General features: G+C 38.4%; 1 protein-coding gene across 3 annotated transcripts in view; it reads right to left on the bottom strand.

Annotated features, from left to right (window-relative positions):
• Window positions 1–13,916, bottom strand: part of Elp4 (elongator acetyltransferase complex subunit 4) — a 218,993-nt gene that overhangs the window by 196,398 nt on the left and 8,679 nt on the right. The gene's annotated exons all lie outside the window — the stretch shown is intronic.

Raw genomic sequence — 13,916 nt, forward strand, 5'->3', positions numbered from 1 at the left:
AATAACCTAGCTGTCATCATGGAGTCTTTGTCCAGTGACTGATGGAGGCAGATGCAGAGATCCACGGCCAGGCACCAGGCTGAGCTCTGGGAATCCAACTGATGAGAGAGAGGAAGGATTCCACAGGAGAGGGACGTCGAAATCATAATGGGAGGACGTGCAGAGATGACCGGCCACACTAGTGGAAGCCTATGAACTGTGGACTGGTGGCTGTGGAGCCCCCATGGGTCTGGAGTAGGCCCTCTGGATACGGAAGATAGTTGTTTGGCTCAAACTGTTTGGGGGGCACCCAAGCAGGGGTATTGAGATCTATCCCTGGTCTATGGGCAGGCTTCTGGGAATCAGGTGCCTGTGGTGTGACACCTTGCACAGCCTTGGTGCAGTGGGAAGGGGCTTGGATCTGCCTAGGCTCAGTGTGCTGGGCTCTATTGACCCCCCATGGGAGACCTCTGTTTGGGGGATGTGGGGATGTGGGGTGGCTTGGGAAAGAGGACTGGGGGGTAGGAGGAGGGAGGAGTGGGGATCTGTGGATGGTATATGGAGTGAGTAGAAAATTTCTTAATAAAGAAAAAAATCTTTAAAAGATAGAGAATAGATCATATGCATGAACAAGTTACTGTTTTGTTTCCAGTAGGGCCAGTATTCAAAGCCCATAGAACCTCTGACCCCTCTCTAAACCTTATCTTGTAATGATTTACTCCCAACCAAGGTACAATAGCCATGAGCTTACCAATGTGGGTTCCTGAATAAATAGAACAGTTACTATTTACAAATGAGTCACATTCACCCTGCAGAATGAAAATATTGTTGGTCAGAGTCGATGTCATATCTACATAGTGCAGATGGAGAAAGAATAAGAGAGGAGGAGGGACGTGAGCCTGAAGGAATATAAGCTCATTTTCCATAGGGAATGCTTGGATGCTTCAGTGTTTGTTTGTCATGGACAATGACACTTTGTCCTATCCAGGCAAATGAATTTTCAAAAACACATCCTCACAGGGCTCATTCATCCATGAACACTTCTTTAGGACTTCAAGGAATAACTTAGATATGTCATGAAGATGCCCAGTGAAGATCACAGTGGTCACCACCAAAGCCAAATGGAATGAACACCAAGGCAGGTACCTCTCAGGGCAATGTACAGTAGAAGATATGCATTGATCCATCAATACAAGCAACTTAATTGTGCTTAACTATTAAAGAAGGGTTTTGTTTTTAGCTTTGATTTGGATATTTTTATTTTTACATTTTTTTGTGAGAAAATGTTGTTTTAAATAAATGTCATATGTTGCTGACAAAAAACCCTTCAAATAATTATTCTTTTTTTTTTTTTTTTTTTTTTTTGGTTTTTCGAGACAGGGTTTCTCTGTGTAGCTTTGCGCCTTTCCTGGGACTCACTTGGTAGCCCAGGCTGGCCTCGAACTCACAGAGATCCGCCTGGCTCTGCCTCCCGAGTGCTGGGATTAAAGGCGTGCGCCACCACCGCCCGGCTCAAATAATTATTCTTATATCAGATTACAAAAGCAAGTACTTAAACTAAGATTATTATGAGTCAATGATTTAAGAAATAAACTTGATAAAAATTTTAATTTCCAAGGTTACTATTTTAATATGGAAAATTTAACCTTCAAAAACTCCATTCACTACTCACTATTCTCACAAAATCATTGTTAAAATGTTCATGTACTTTCTTTCAGTACCTTTTCTGTGTATGTTTTCTTACATGGTTACAATTAGTGAAATTCATATCCCATCTTTTTTCACTCAACTTCATGTTCTTTATAGTTTTGTACTTGAAGTTTATACAACATCCCAGCAAATCTATGTGTCATATTTATTTACCTATCTTGCTGTCACAGACTTTTCTCATTGCTCTCAGGCTTTTGTTGCTGTTAATTACAGAAGCAGAAGGGTGCTCCAAACATGTCTGAGATTGAATTCAACTTATTCTATTCTTCCACCAAATGTGGCCCTCTTGGTGTTCAGAAAGTCAGGACTTATCTTTGACATCTTTTCTCTCTCTTTCTTACCAATACACCAGACTCCTGACCCTGAAAATTCTGCTAAATTTAATTTCAAAATATTTCTGGAATTTAATTACCTTTCTTCATGCTAGTGCCCCCTGCAAGACATGCTGCAACATCTCTTGTCTGGATAACCACAACTGCTTCATAATATTTTCATTTACTCAAGTCTTCTTTAATACAGTAGCTCCCCATTATTGGTGTTGTGGAATATTTTTTTACACCATGAAGATGTGTCTTTGCCAAGGCACCTTCTGATTGGTTTAATAAACAACTGAATGGTCAATAGCTAGGGATGAGAGAACAGGTAGGATTTTCAGGCAAAGAGAGGAACTTGGGATAAATCTAGGCATGAGTGGGAAACACCAGCGAGATGTGGAACAAGTTGGATGTACAGAATGAGAGAAAGGTAAAAGCCACAGGGCAGAATGTAGATTAATAGAAACAGGTTAGTTTGAGCTCTAAGAGCTAGTGGGAACAAAGCTAAGCTAAAGGCTAAGCTTTCATATAAGTCTCTGTGTCGATATTTGCGAGCTGGTGGCCTAAAGAAAAGTCCAACTACATATCAGTTCCAAGACCATCACCATACTGGATGCCTGAGACCATATACTAACCTAGCCTGTAGGAGGTGTAGGTATGCACACATGCACACATGCACACACACACACACACACACACACACACACACACACACACACACGTATATATACATCCTTATCATAAAACTTAACCAGGCATACTGAGAGCTTAACAATAATAACAATAGAACAGAACAATTATAAAAACTCATGTGATAGGGATCTGCCTGTCCTAAAATATCTTGTTGCTTCACCTCTTCTCTTAAAGGAAGCACTTCACAACTTCTCTTCAGCATATTCAAATTGCAGGTTTCAATACTCTCGTTCTTTGGGGGCCATTATTAAGTAAAATTAAGGTTACCTGAATATAAGTACTGTGATACTATGACTGACAGTCACTGTGATAACTGAGATGATAATTAAGTGACTAATGGGTGGGTAGCATATACAGTGTGGCTATGCTGGATAAAGGACTGAGTCACATCCCAGGCACATTGTGGTGGGGACAGGAGGGGAATTCATCACGTTACTCAATACAGCATGTAATTTAAAATGCATGACTGAGTTATTTCTGGACTTTTTCATTAAACATTTTGGACCATAGTTGACTGATGCTATTTTGTGGAAGAAGAGAGAGTAGGTAAAGAGGGCTACCATGGTGCAAACCTGACTATCTTATTACTCTACTTAAAATCTTTCGGGTGGCTTCTCTTTTTGTTCTTGGTAGAAAGAACTAACCCTTTAACCTGGTCTACAGGCTTTGCATAGTTCTGTCAAAGAGCAGAGCTTAATATACATATAAATCAAAGTATGCATGTTGATTGGTGTAGTAAAAAAAGGTCACCTTTTGCCTTTAAAAGGTACATGACTGTTATTTAACAACTTTTCAGTAAAGAAACAAACTATTTAATCAGAAAAATAAAAGTATGGCAAAGCTGGGGGGTCACAGGTTAAAACACACAGAACAGCAAAGCCTCAAAGCTCTTCAGATCTTGTTTGCCCTCTTCCTGGGCTTCACTGTCTGCTGCTGCTGCAGCTGCAGGTGCACGAGGTAGTCACCGGTTTACCATCCTGCTGCTTCATGCAAGACTGCTGCCCAGGTTCCAGGGATTTTCCCCAAACAGTCCCTAAGCAGCTTTCTTCCAGGTGCTCTTCAACACTCCCAGTCTGTATCAGCTGCTAAGACACATAACTCTAACTTCTCCATAGAGCTAACAGGTGTCTTTGACTGTGAGGGCACCTCACAGAACCCCAGTGCCAAGCATGTGGTACATATGCACTAAATAGCTATATAATTAATGAAGGCAGAAACAATAAAAAAAAAACCTGTCTTGAAGAAAAAAAATCTGTCTTGTCTTGTGAATCAGCCACATACTGTAATTTACCTAAAAACAGTCTTAAACATGTGCGCGCGCGCGCACACACACACAACATGTGTTCTATATATCTCCTACATTTTCTTCAGTCTTATCAGTCAGGAAAAACTAAATATGCAGAAGATTACCTACTTAGGGATTAGCAAAAACACTAAATTCTTCATGCTGAAAATGATCAATTTTGTGAAATACATTTTGAGGTTGTTCAATAGCATTTGATTAATCTACTTAGTGAACTTCCAGAACATTGGGCAAGTAAAGGGAATAAAGTGCAACCACCAAAAAAAAAAAAAAAAAAAAAATGCAATTTAGCCTAAACAAATCATTTAATTCTTAGGTTCAGTTGTACAGGACACAAGGACATTGACAATGTTAGTATGGAGACTTATACAAACTGAAGCCTCTTCAGAAGGGGAGTCACTGAGATGGAGAAGGGAGCTAAAAGTGTGTGAGAAGAAAAGTGGAATATTAGCTTGAAGGAAAAGAGTCCCAAGGGACAAGATAGCTGTCATAAATATCTGGTGGGCTATAATACAGAAATAGAACTATACCTATGCTTTATGTCCATGAGGTAAAATAAAGCCTGGTGGGTAGGAGAAACAGGATTACCCCCACGCCCCAAATATGAAATTTCCAGTGATCTGTCCCATCATTCCAATTATATTTTTCTCAAAGTCATTTATGTCTCTCTGCTTGTCTACTTTGCTAGATATCTAAATATTCCTATTTGTCTGTGGCAGCTGTGATAGTTGGTTTTGCTTGTCAACTTGACATAATCTAGAGTTACCCAGGAAGAGTGTCTCAACTGAAGGTTAGTCTAAACTGGGTTGGCCTGTGGGTATGTCTATGGGGGGATTTTTGTGATTATGTTAACTGAGGTAGGAAGACCAGGTGCTCACTGTGGGCAGCACCATTCCCTAGTTTGGGGTCTTGGACTGTATCAGAGTGAAAAAACCAAGTTGAGCATAATCAATTTTTATTGTTTCTGGTATAGAAGTGAGATGCAAGCTTCCTTAAGCCCCTGTTGCTGTAACTTTCTTGCTATGATTCACTACAACCTGGAACTGTGAGCTAAGATAAACTCTTTACTCTAAGCTGGTTTTTCTGTTTGTTTGTTAGGATATCTTATCATATTAAGACATAATGAGGGCTGGATAGATGGCTCAGCAGTTAAGAGCCACAACACTCTTACAGAGGATCCACATTCGATTCCCACAACCCATATCCGGCAGCTCATAACTGTCTTCAACTGTTGAACTCCAGCTTTAGGGAAACATCCAATATCTCTCGTCTCCACGGACACCTGCACTTACATGCACCTCACACACATACATACAATTAAAAATAATTCTTGTTTTTAATGGAAACAAAAATAGGACAGAAATTGGTACAGAGAATGGGGCCATTGTTGTACTTAACCTGCTCATGTGGTTTTTAAACTTTGGGAACTGTTTTTGAGAGGAAATGTGGAAGACCTTGGAACTTGGTATAGAAAAACATTGAGTGCTGTGAACAGAATGCACTGGTCTGTTCTTATGGGAGTTTGGAAGCTAAGAATGCAGAGCGATATGTGACTAGTAGATGCCACGCTCAAAAGGTTTCAGACAACAATGACTCTACTGGGAAACGGGACAGGGGCCATTTGTGTGGTGTTTTGTTCAAAACTCCGGCTGCTTGGGCTAGAGAGTTAGCTTAGTACTTAAGAGGATCTGTTATTCTTGCAGAGCTCCTGGGTTTGATTCCCAGCACCCACATGGTAGTTCACAATTGCCTGTAATTACAGTCTCAGGGGATCCGACACACTCTTCTGATTTCTGAGGGCACTAAGCACATGCTTGATACACGTGCATACACGAATGCAAAACACCTGTGCACATAAAATAAATATATGAATAAATCTTTAGGAAAAAATGTCAGACTAGTTTATGAGATAAATCTGAGACTTTGGGGATTAAGTCTACTTATTCTTGTAACATATCATTTACTATCATCTCTTATCTAATTATTCAAACACCCTCGCATTACTTATTCTTTCCCATTATTATTAACATCTGGCAACTATTTTTTGCAAAGTTTTCAACTCATTCATTCATCCATTATTTCTAAATACTTCCCATGATAATAGAGCCTACATTTAACTAAAAAGGTTAAATGATCATGACCATGTAATTTCAACAAGTAAGTACACAGTAAAGTAAGAAAATCCTAAAGAACTATAGAATTATATGGGATGAATACTTAGTGTAAGGGGAAGAGGAATCAAAGTATCAGCTACACCAGTTTTTCTAGAAGGAATATCGGGACGAGAAAGAAAAGAGAACGGTACTGTGGTAGAATGAAAAGCTCTGAGTGACAAACATGAAGCATGAGAAAAGACAGTAAGGCTGTATATGTATGTGTGTGTGTATTTGCATGTGTCTATGTATAAGCATATATTTACACACACACACACACACACACACACACACACACTTCGTCTTTTTTTTTTTCTTTTCATTTCTGGTACTGTGGACTGAACCCAGGACCTTGTATATGCTAGACAAGCCCTTTATCACTGAGCCATGTTTCCAGTCCTTAGTCTTAATTTAAAGAGAATGGATCCTGTGTTGACAAGTAACACATAGTCTTAGGCCAGGACTATCATGTTCAAGTTTTCATTTTACTTAATTCTGAATAGAGTATGGCAAAAGGCTGAAGGGAAACACTAATATAAGGATACCTTAAAAAGTGATTATAGTAGTTCCTCAAAACTTGTCAATTATGGCCCAAATTATAGAAATGGAAGTAAAAATGGAAAGTACAAATAGTTAAAAACCACCAGAAGTTTATATAGTGTAGGAGGTAAGAACGCGTCTCAGATCAGCAGGCAATGGTGCTCGCCACCAAGCCTGACAACTTCAGCTTGATTCCTGGGGTCCAGACTGTAGAAGAGAACACAGCAATACATCAAAGATGGAAGGCAGGCATCCTGTTTCAGGTTTTTAAGGCCAATATGAGCTACAATATGAATTCTAAGCCATCCTGAACTAGAATGAGGAGACCGTGTATCAGAAAAAGAAAGAGACAGAAACAGAGAAAATACTGATATCAGGTTCACTGGGGTGAATTTGAAACTAGAGAGGGGATAGATTAAATTTCTATTTCTGAATAGAAATAATTTTTAAGGGCTCATGGTTGAACGTTGGAACCATTAGTGGTTTGTTTGTTTGTTTGTTTTTTCCTATGTATAACACTGCAAGGAGAATGAAGAAAGATGTAGCCATCATTACAGCTGTTTAAGAGATGAACTTTTACAAGGTCACTGAGAATGAAAAATGACTAGAGCTTTGTTAAAAACTTACTGAGGCTGCAGGTGGTGAGAGGTTCTAATAAATGATGGATGTAACAAAAACTCCACGTATCATAGTGGTGGGATGCTACAATAGCCAAAGACAGGCGTTGCCCCAGAAGGGACTGTTAAGATGTCAGAGAAACTTGACTGTGAATCTCAGCTACTATGTGGGATAAGCTAATTTCCCTTCAAACTTTAAATTTTAATGTAGAAATATATTTACTTATCTGGTTATTTGAAGCTAAAAAATAAAACATGTTTAGGGTTTAGCATGATGCCTGACACACAAAAAGTACCCAATAAATGTTAAAAACTTAAATTAGAAATTAGTTTATGATAGAATTTTAGAATATCAGTTTGTTTTTCATAAGAGAAATGTAAACTGGAAAGATCTGGAAGGAAAGTAAATAGTAAGAAATTGAGCTAAAAAATTGTGAAGATAAAAATATGGAGTTGATAAGAGCAAATCCTTTCACATGACAAGAGATAACAAGGAAGCAGAAATCCCAGGAGTCATCTGGTCAGTGAAGAGTGTGGTTTTTGGAGGATGGCAGGAGTATTGTTTTATGGTTTGAGTCCCACAAACTGAAGCAAGAAACTTAGAGTGAAGCTGAACCCTGACTAGTCCCAAGTATGCACTTTCTACTTCAGGAGGGCCTGTTGATTGCCTTTACGTCAAGCGTGCTCTGTTGGTGCCCTCTTACCGTCAATACTGTTTTCAAGTGTGTAGTTCCTTCATCTTTCAATCTGTACTTACAGTTTATGTCTATTTCCCAGCTCTTACATCTGCAACATTTACATGTTTTATGTATCTATAAATGTTATATATAAATATATATGTGTTATATATAAGTGATATATATATATATATGTATATATATGTATGTACGTTGCATGTAGTTCTGTCCTGTGCAACCAACTTCTAGTTTAAGCTAACAAAGAATTAAATTCATGATTTCTGCTGTCTAACAATGCTGACCACCATTACTGCAGAACAGATGTCAGGTGGTCTAGCTCAGATGCATTCATATCTGGTTGTCTTGCTCCACTTCAGTGCTTCAGCAACACTGTATGGTACTGTGATAAAATAAACTAAGAATAGAGAAAGCTTTCTTCTAAAAAATAAGCCAGAAAGTAAATATTTGGGCTTGTGGACCACATGGTCACTGCTGCAACTGCTCAAGCCTGCCCTTGGAGCACAGACAGCCATAGATAACACACAAATAAAAAATCACAAGCCCGTCCACTCAGCTTTATTCTGAAGAGGTCAGATAGAGGATTTTAATATCCCACAAGAAAAATCCTGCAAACACTTAGTGTTTTGCTCTTATAAGAAACACTGAATTAAATTACAAAGGGTAGGCTGGGTCTGCCTTGAGGAGATTCCCCTGATTCCTGTTTCCTGGTATTCCCACCTTTATAATCTTCAGGCAGTGCAGACAGCAAACAAGCAAAGGTGACAGGATATCTATCACTTGGTTCTTAAGACTGTAACACTCCCTTGCTGAGAGACATTCTTTCTTGATGGTTTTCAGGAAACTGGAAGCTACCCTGTGAAATGCCCTGTGGCTCAGACAGCTAGCAAGGAACTTAGCATTCCTGACAGGGATGTGAGCCTGGAAGCTGTCTGCCCACAGCCACACACTCACATAAAAATCTAGTCCTGGCCTACAATTCCCTAACTAAGCTGCAACTAGACCTCCAACCCACAGAAAAATGTATGTTGTAAGCTACCAAAGTTGTGTTAATTATTGGTATACAGTAATAGATAATTAAAACAAAAATATTCTTACAACTACAGGCAGTCCTCAGCTTACTGTTGTTCAACTTAAGAATCTATTAATTTAAAATAACTATACAGAGTTACTTTTAACTAACTGGCCAACAACATACCATTTGTTACTTCTACAACTAAAATTATGTAAATATGAAATACTTTAAAAACAATACATTTGCCAATGTCAGATAACTTTTGTTTTTATTAATGACAACGTCTATAACACTGTGTCTTGATAGTTAGCATTTCTGCAAATAGATGAAGGGCCATTGTTTGCTAACACTTCCCTTTTGATACTTTTAAGTTGTTGTAAATTGACCTGAGCAACAGATGGCAAAAAGCAATTTCAATACAAAACATCTCAAAACCTAGTTCAGTTGGTTACCATTTTGGTTTGAAACATTGCCTTAAATATCACATGTCATAGGCTTGGTCCTCAATGAAGCAGTGCTCAGAGATGAAGCCTTTGAGGGCGGTTAAATAATAAGGACTCTGGCATCTTCAACATATTAATCCATGGGCGTATCCACAGTTGAAGGAACTAGCGAGAGATGGTAGAAATTTGGGACACGGAACCTCTTTGGAGGAAGGTCACTGGGGGCTTGTGTGTGAAGGAGACGTTGCACTGTGACTCCTCCTTTCCCTGTTTCCTGGCTACATTAGACTAACAAGCTCCTTGGCTATACGTTCTCACTGCCACTGTATTTGGCCTCAGTTCAGGCGCACATCAAGGAGTTAGTTGACTACATACTGAGCCTATTGAAACTAGGAGCCAAAATAAGGCTTTCTTCCTATCAGCTGATTTTCTCAGTTGTTTTAACAGCAGTGGAATTCTGAATAAAAATCTTATAAGAATCAAGTTTGTATTAAGAAATGTTTACCTTCGGTGATTTATTCCTCATATTCCTCCCTTTCATACATTCATATATTGCTACTTTTCAATATTCTGAAGGCATAGACTTTTTCTGGTTTTTAGTAGCAACGTTCACTAGCTCTAGTTTCCATAGTTACACTACATCTGAAACTATAAATAAACTGCTCTGAAAAGCCACACTTGTTCACAGGTACATGTCACACATAAAACTGCCTTGATAAATAAAGAAAAATCTACTTCATGAGAAAATGGTTTACAAAACTCACAATAGGGGCTAGAGTGGGCACAGAGAATGGAGTGCTTGCCATGCATACAGGAAGATCTGAGTTGGGATCCTTAGCACCCATATAAAAGTCAGGTGTAGTGCTATGTATTTGTAACCATAGTCCTGGAGGTGTGGGTGTTGGACAGAGATAGGCACATCTCTTGGCAATCTTGGTCAGTGACACAGCTAACTGGTGAGCTGCAAGTTCAGTGAGGTGACCCTATTTCAGAATATAATGTGGAGAAGAGCTGGCTAGATGGATCAAGAGGTTAAAATCACTTCCAGGGGAGCCAAGTGTGATTCCCAACATCCACAACTGTTGTAGAATATTATTTTAAGATGCGCTACATTTGTGTAGAAAATCTGCATTAATTATGCAAAGATGTGTTGCATTCTTTTATGTTGCATTTGTTAAACTTGGTGAAGTTCAGTTACTGTGCCTATCTAAAACACAAGATGGTCTAATAAATGGCTGAACGGCCAATAGCAAGATAGGAGAAAAGATAGGTGGGACTGGCAGGCAGAGAGAATAAATAGGAGAAATCTGGAAGAAGGTTGCACAGGACAGAACTACATGCAACATGCAACACACACACACACACACACACACACACACACACACACACACACACACAACAAAACAAAACAAAACATGTAAATGTTGCAGATGTAAGAGGTATGAAAAAGATTTAAACTGTAAGTACAGATTGAAAGATGCAGAAAAAGATAGATGGGATAATTTAAGTTAAGGCAAGAACAAGAAAGCTAAGGCAGGGCATTTATAATTAAGACCAAGCCTCTATGTGTGATTTATTTGGGAGCTGGGTGGTGGGCCCCCTCAAAGAGAAAAGACCAAAAAAAAAAAATAACAACAACAGTTTATGGCTGTTAAACAAGGTATTTGAGAAAGCTATACAGGACAGTCGTCTACGCTGGCATATGTGATCTTTTAGAACTTGGAGTATATCGATCCAGGCTCTTCTATCTTTTCATGTTTCCACCTAGAAATCAGTTGCTATTCTGGTGGGTTTTCCTTTACATTTGACTTGCCGTTTTTTTTTTGTTTTGTTTTTTGTTTTTGGGGGTTTTTGTTTGTTTTGTTTTGTTTTTTGTTTTTGCAGCTTTTAATAGCCTCTCTTCATTCAGTATATTCAGTGTTTTAAACAATAATACACCACGAAGAGCTTCTTTTCTGGTCCTATTTATTTGGTGTTCTGTGTGCTTCTTGTATCTGTGTAGGTATGTCTTTCCTTGATTTGGGGTTTTCTCCTATGACCCTATAAAGATCTGGTTTTTGCTAATGACCTGGAGTGTTTCATCTTCTATGCCTATAATTCAAAGATTCGGTGTCCCCAAGTTCTTGCATGTTCCTTCCATGTGTTTTTATTATTTTTTTCATATTCTTTATTTGTGTTTTCCAGTTCCTCTACTTTATCTCTAAGTCATGATAGTCTATCTTCTACTTGACCCAACACTCACCAAACAATATAGGCTACTGAGTAGGATCTTAGATGCCTTCTAGAAGTTGCCTTATTGCTGCAGATGCCATTCAGTTTGTATATAGCACTTAGAGGAGTCCACCTGGAACTGACCTGGAAGCCTCCTCCTCCCTAAGGACTGGGTCTCCTAATATCTCCTAATAACCAAACTACTAAGGGAGAAAAGCAATGAAGAATCCTATCCAGCTGCACAGCCTACAAAACACAATAAGGATGAGTCCTGCAAGATATCCCCAAGGATGCAATAGTGGCCCTTACATCCTGGGAGTAACCAACATCTCTCTAACTAAACATACGGCATTGCAATAGGAGGGAACTCATTACTGGTACTATAAATTTCAACAACTAGCCATGGCCGGTGAGGTCATGGATCTAGAGAAGAACCCACTACTGCCATTTTACTAAACCACTATAATTTCTAACTGCATTCTAAATATATTTTTAAAATTTTATTTATTTTATGTGTTTAGCCTACATATATGTCAGTGCACCACATGCATAGTTAACATATGTCTGTGAGCTGGGTATCGAACCTGAGTTCTCTAAAAGAACCATCAGTGCTCTTAAACACCAAGCCATTGCTCTAGCCCATAAGTACTTATTTTTATACCTACAGATAAATATATCTCTTATTTCTCATCGAAGAAGTTTCTTTTTGGAGCCAATAGAGACTACTACACAAACTCACAATTGGTCAAATGTAGAGAACAACTGACCATGGGGCACCCAACCCCAACTAACAAATCTACAATACAACCCTTACACCTAAGACTCAGAGAACCTGTGGAAGAGAGGGTGGAGAGACTGTAAGAGCCAGAGGACCAGGACAGCTGCTGTACCCTTGAAATATATTGTCTTCTATGTATGACATATGAGAGAAGTGGCACTCATGCAATTTCAATAGTATGGTTTCCTAAACAAGAACGGCACAATAACAATGCCAGTTGACATGCCAATGTGGATGAGGGAAAATTTACAAGTCCCTACCTCTAGATAAACAGCTATAGGCAATTCATAGCTGCTTAGAGATGGAGATTCAGTCTTCTCTAGGGATAAGCCCCTTGATAGGTTATCCAATCCCAAATGATCAGCTATAAACACACACACACACACACACACACACAAGCAACACTAAACAGGCTCAGTAGGGTTAATAAACATTTTTGTATATGAATATATAGATGTATATAAACATATATGTATATATTTATATATATGTAACAATAATAATTAAAGAAGGGGTCATAAATTAGGAGGAATTGGTGAGGATAGAGGGAGAAATGAGTCTGAGGTAAATACAAAATACTTAGGTATGAAGTTCTCAAAAATAAAAAAAAAATTAAAAGGTAAAAACTTCTTACTCAAAAAAACAAATTCATATACCTAGATTCATAGCAAAATTCTAATCCTGGGACTCTCACTATCTATGTGAAACTGAAATTTATTTCACCTTGCAAATCTAATGTCATGAATTATAGAGATAATATAAATTTAATAGCTCATAAGGTGATCATATTAACAAAGAAAGAAACATCCATAAAGTACTTGACATAATACATGGCCCACAATAACCACAGGATGGGCACCTCTCCAACCATCATCATCAGAATTCTTCAGTGATTAAGCAGAGACAGGTAATGAGATGTTCTAGATGCTGGGAGTTTCCCAGAGACTCAGCTTCACTCGATCAATGTTATATGTATGCCAAAGGTTAAGGACTATCACTTGGTGGAGAAAATCCTTCTAAAACATTTGCCACAGTCCCTTGCTATGTTAAAAGATGTCTACTAACATAAACTTATTTTTATTGGTACCTGGTACTAATAAATATCTAGATCATTACATTTTATATCTCAGTTTGCTGACTATAGGTCTTATTAAATATGAAATCTTTTACTTGCTTTGGGTAATGAAAGAGATGCCACCCTAGGAGGTACATCAAGAGACAATGGGGAGAAGAAGGATTCACTGTTAACTCTCACAGCCAGCTCACCAAATGATTTCCATTTAGGTTATGGAAAATTTGAGGTGTTAAAATGGATATTTTCAAATATTTTAATGGGGTCATATAAAAAAGGCTGACTGATTCAAGACTAAACTAGAAACAATAGATATGCTGCAAGTAAATAGGTTAAACATTAACAGGAGTGCTTTCATTATGTGATAGATGAGGCTTTCTGCAATTTGAAGAC

Source organism: Peromyscus californicus, unplaced genomic scaffold, assembly GCF_007827085.1.
Source record: "Peromyscus californicus insignis strain IS unplaced genomic scaffold, ASM782708v3 Scaffold_7__1_contigs__length_154581171, whole genome shotgun sequence".
NCBI lineage: Eukaryota > Metazoa > Chordata > Mammalia > Rodentia > Cricetidae > Peromyscus > Peromyscus californicus.